Source organism: Neofelis nebulosa, chromosome 10 (assembly GCF_028018385.1).
Source record: "Neofelis nebulosa isolate mNeoNeb1 chromosome 10, mNeoNeb1.pri, whole genome shotgun sequence".
Classification (NCBI taxonomy): Eukaryota; Metazoa; Chordata; class Mammalia; order Carnivora; family Felidae; genus Neofelis; species Neofelis nebulosa.
The window spans coordinates 32,364,455-32,369,679 of NC_080791.1; the positions used below are offsets into that span (position 1 = coordinate 32,364,455).

The 5,225-nt window shown below is 36.6% G+C and overlaps 1 non-coding gene across 1 annotated transcript; it reads right to left on the minus strand.

Annotated features, from left to right (window-relative positions):
* Positions 1–597: 597 nt before the first annotated feature.
* LOC131488986 (U1 spliceosomal RNA) lies at positions 598–761 on the minus strand. The gene has a single exon (XR_009250361.1). It is a non-coding gene; the product is annotated as a U1 spliceosomal RNA (small nuclear RNA).
* Between the last annotated feature and the right edge of the window lie 4,464 nt (positions 762–5,225).

Consider the following 5,225-nt stretch of genomic DNA (forward strand, 5'->3'; position numbering starts at 1 on the left):
CAAGTCTGTGTGTCTGGAAAATCTCATATTCATGGACTAAATCAATGCCTTCAGATCCTAGTGAAAAGAAGTGAGTAATAAAGACATAAGTGAAAAAAATATAGTGAAATACATCTTCCATGTTATATGATGAAAATTTATGAAGGTTTTAAAGGAAATTGCATATAACAACTGAGTACTCCACCGTGTGGCAGCAATTTCTTTTACATTATTGCAATCCTCTGACGCCAGTCTCCCTGAGTTAACCATGAGGTATTTGAAAATGGAATTATGTACAAATGTCACACTGGGCCTCAAGACTAAGAAAGCCAAAAACTGATCCTATAAGGGTACTCCTCTCAAATCCTCAATTCTAGGATTTGTGATGAGTATCAGCCAAGCACTTAATTCTTTTCCATTTGATTTAGGTAGTCTTCCTTACTTGGGTCTGTCATGATCATCTATGTGGAAGTGAGCCCCTAACTCCAGAGAGAAACTGGCAAAGATGTTCACTCTAAAGTAATCTAGGTTATGTTTGGACCACAGCACAACCAGGAAGCTTCTGAATGTATATACATCCTGGAGGGGTTTGCTAAATTTCAGATTTTTTTTTTTAACGAAGGGAAAGTGTGAACACAGTCCCACACTACCACAAATTATGCAGTCCAGTTTCCCACATTTGGGGAAATTGCAGGGATCAGCACATCCAGAGTGCAATAGATAAGCCTTGCCCTAGGAAAACCACCCTTGTGATTATGGTATCTCCCCTGCCAGGTAAGTATTGCTAAGTGTCAGATTTCAATGTGCAATAGGTTTGAAAACAAAACACACTTAGGAAGCCTTCAAACAGAAGGGCAGCCTGGACTCGTGGTTGTTATTATGTGTCATATAAACAGGGACAGTTTATTTAGCAAAAACTTGGAAGTATTATGGTTGCCAGAGGAAATAGGAACATAATCCATTACGCTTCAGTGCTAAATGGATTCAAACTGTGACTTTTTTTTCTCAGCCACCATGAGCTTTGTTTTCTGATGGGATTCAGCTGAATCTGGAGGGGAAAAAGGAACTAAAATAATTAACTGTACACCTCACAGTCTGGATCTGGCAACTTTTAAAGTCGAAGGCAGGACCTAGAGTTAAACATTATCATGTTGCCAAAGAACAGAGCACTTTAAATTGTTCCCAGTTTTCATGGTTCTGGCTGCAGGAAGTGGCATGGAGAGGAGAAAAATGGGTCAGCCTTATTTCAGTTGAGACTCCTTATTCAAACAGGGTACAGCATCCTACATCCTTTTCACTCATCTTTGAATTTTGCACATGCCAGTCCTCAAAGCATTCCTTGTGGAAAGTTACCCCTGCAAAACCCAGGATGGACTCCACAGATTTTGTGGTAAATCATTTGGGGAAAGTTTATATACTTTTTCTCCTTCTTGAAGATTCATAATGCTCTTAGTCATCTTATAGACTCTGAGAAGTTCTTAAGTCAAAAATTTTTATTTTTTTTTGTATTCCTTTACAAATACTCTTTAAGTCCAGCATTTTTGAAATTTATATAACCATTGTTAAAAGACAAACTGAGGGCTAAATGTGTAAGGGCCACTAAGGAATCTACTGCTGAAATCATTGTTACATTATATGATAACTAATTTGGATGTAAATTTTAAAAAATAAAAAATAAAATTAAAAAAAAGATAAACTGAGACCTGAAAACTCCACCAAAAAACTATTAGAAGTAATAAATGAATTCAGTAAAGTTGCAAAAATTAAAGCCCAGAAATCAGTTGGGTTTCTACATGCTAATTAATACCCCCAAATCAGTTGTGTTTCTATACACTAATAATGAAGTAGCAGAAAGAGAAATTAATAAAAAAAATCCATTTACAACTGCAACAAAAAATAATAAAATACCTACAAATAAACCTAATATAAAGATAAAAGACTTGTGATCGGAAAACTATACAACATTGATGAAGGAAACTGAAAATGACATAAACAAATGGAAAGATATTCCTTGCTCCTGCATGGGAAGTATCAAAATTGTTAAAATGTCTGTACTACCCAAAGCTTCCCTATCCAAATACACATAACATTTTTCACAGAACTAGAACAAATAGTACTAAAATTTGTATGAAACCCCAACAGACCCTGAGTATTCAAACCAATCTTAAGAAAGAACAAAGCTGGAGGTACACAATCCCAGATTTCAAAGTATACTACAAAGCTCTAGTAATCAAAACAGTATGGTACTGGCACAAAGCCAGACATAAATGGAACAGAAAAGAAAGCCCAGAAATAAGCCCACACTTTTATGGTCAATTAACCTATGACAAAAAGGCAAGAATATACAATGGGGAGAAGTAAATTTCTTCAACAAATGTTTTTGGAAAAATTGGTCAGCTACCTGAAAAAGAATGAAACTGGACCACTTACACCATACACAAAAATAAACGGAAAATAGATTAGAGACCTAAATGTGACACCTGAAACCATAAAATTACTAGAAGAGAACACAAGCAGTAGTTTCTTGACATCAACCATAGCAATATTTTTCTACATATGTTTCCTAAGGCAAGGAAAACAAAAGCAAAATTAAACTACTGGGTGTGGACTTATTTTTTAGAAAGTGCATTGTAAGCCCTAGGGAAGTGAATGGGGTAATTGCTGAAATGTCAGCGATCTTCTGGTCTCAAGAACATAAGTGCTCTATGAAATTCAGAGGCCCATGATCTCCCAGGAGCCTGGGAGTGACCCACTGTAATTGTCTAGCAGTCCTTGAGACGGTACATCTTCCCTGCATGCTTTCATGTAAACACCAGATGTATGTTTGATCTATGTCTGGAGGCTCCTTGTGTTTTCCTCCCATGCTTTGACATTCTTTGATCTTTATAACAGGTGAACATGAAGTAAAGACTACGTGAAGTTTGCTGCTGCGGCTGTTTTGCTAGCAGAGGACAGCCCTGCATGTCCGCTCAGTTTCAGTGTCTGAAAATTTTTCTTCAGTGCCTGGCTACAAGTGGCACCCCAGCAGGTACCAGCAGACAACTGGATCTCTGCTGTGAACCTCATCTCTCAAACCAAAAAACAGGAATAGGACATCTGCTGTTCAGGTAAGAACTATTGGCACTGAAAACCCATGACATTCATTCAGGTAGGAACTACTGAACTTAATGCCCACCATGATATGAAAAATTTATCCCTAATCTTTTCTGTTCCAATCAGGCATGCAGAAACCCCTCGTTGTCTTGTTTCTTTTAATTTTGTTTTCATGTTCTCTTGTCATGGGGATTAACTATTTAAACAGAATGTACATAAGGAGCAACTCCATATGCTTTTGCACTCATCAGGATGTAAAGTCTCAGACAAAGATCTGACCCAATTGCTCTCTATAATTTATCAGCAATGCCCATAGTACCCTGCTGAGGGGTCCCTTGAAATGGCCAATTGGGAGTGCATAGTGTGCTGCTTAAAAATGCTCTTGGTCCAATAAAAATCTCTCATTTACACACCTGGAATGCCACATTGCTATTCATATTTTACAAGAAAAACCTGATTGAAATAGCTGGCAGGACTTGGGGAAAAAGAATAAAAAAATAAAAAAGTTATGCCTCTGCTCATCTCTCTGAGCTAACAGGCTTTAAGACAGTGAGACCTCTTTCTCTGTCCCCTGAACTTTTATTCATCTCCAGACTTGTTGGTGGCACCTTACCTCTTCTGCCTTTCTTTCCCTCCTCCTACTTCTATACCCCCTGGGATGCAACCTACATGACTGACTTCTATACCTTCTAGGTGCCTCTGGCACCATCATTGTCAAGGAGCAAGGAGCACACCCTTGGACTTAAACCACCCACTTCAAATTTCCTCACCAATATCCCAAATAAAAATTGACAATGGTAAACATATTGCTTGACTTTTAAATGGACTCAAATGGAACATACTCATTATTTAAAATACTTTAAGTTTATTGATTTAATTAAGATAATTAAAATTATCAACATTAAATATAAAAATTCTTCTACCTAAGTTTACTAAAGGTCAAATAAGTTCATGTTGTCTTTGTTGCAATTTGTTAACAAAACGACAACTTAAAATGGCTAATTCTCCTCAAAGATTTTCATGGGTAATTGTTAAGATAGCTTTCAAGGCCCTTGGTAACCTAAAATTTTAAGGTTTTATTTGGAAGATAAACTGGATTAAATTCATTGCACATTTAGGCCTTTTCCAAATTGGATGAAAGTCTAAAGCATTACTCACTAAACATAGGTTTGTGCTTTTGGCTTCTTATGATAAAAGAAGTAAGAATATTTAAATCTGTTAAAAAAAACTTGTTTCATGCTTAATTGATTCATAAATTTGCCATCTAAAAAATCCTACTATAACAGATAGTTCACAGTTGGTTGCTACTTAGTTTTCACTGGAGACTAAGGTTTCTAAGAGCTAAAATTCTGCTAAACATAATTAATACTGATGAAAATAATAAAAGTTACTGTTTGCATAAAAGTAGGAGATATGTAAAAAAGTTATAAGGAATGGGAATGCATTTTTTGCTAAAGGTTAAAAAGAAAGTAATTTTGCCCAAAATGAGAGGGATTGTTTGAAAAAAATATGGCTTGGGACAAAATCTATATACAAAGAAAAGTTGTAGAAGGTTTGTAAAAAAATCTTTGGGAAAAAAATTTATATATGGTTAGGACAGACTAAGGTTGAAATAAATGGATTTTAAAAATACACTGATACAATATTAAAATTCTGCTTTTCTCTCCATTCAAAAAGTTTTTTTGGATTGTGGATCTGCTCTTAAAAAAATGTAAACAAAGTTCATTTCTCTTTTGCCTGCCAAAAAATTCCCAGGAGGAGCCAAGATGGTGGAACAGCATGGAAGCTTTTTGTGTGTCTCGTATCCATGAAATACAGCCAGACCAACACTAAACCATCCTACACACCTAGAAAACTGGAGGATTAACACAACAATCTGCACAACCTGAACCACAGAATTCAGCAGGTATGCGGCACAGAGAGGTGAACTTGGGGAGAAAGAAGCTGCAAAAGTTAGGGAACCGCTTTTGAAGGACGAGAGAGGATGGAGACTGAGGAAGGGGGGAGAATATGGGAAAATCACCCCTCCCCAAAAGCAGCTGGAAAGAAAGTGGAAAATTGGAAAGAGCCAAAAGGACTAAACTAAAAAGGGAGAAAGGAGAAAGGAGAGGGTTTAAATTCCATAAAGACTATAAACAAGGGGAGTGCAAAGG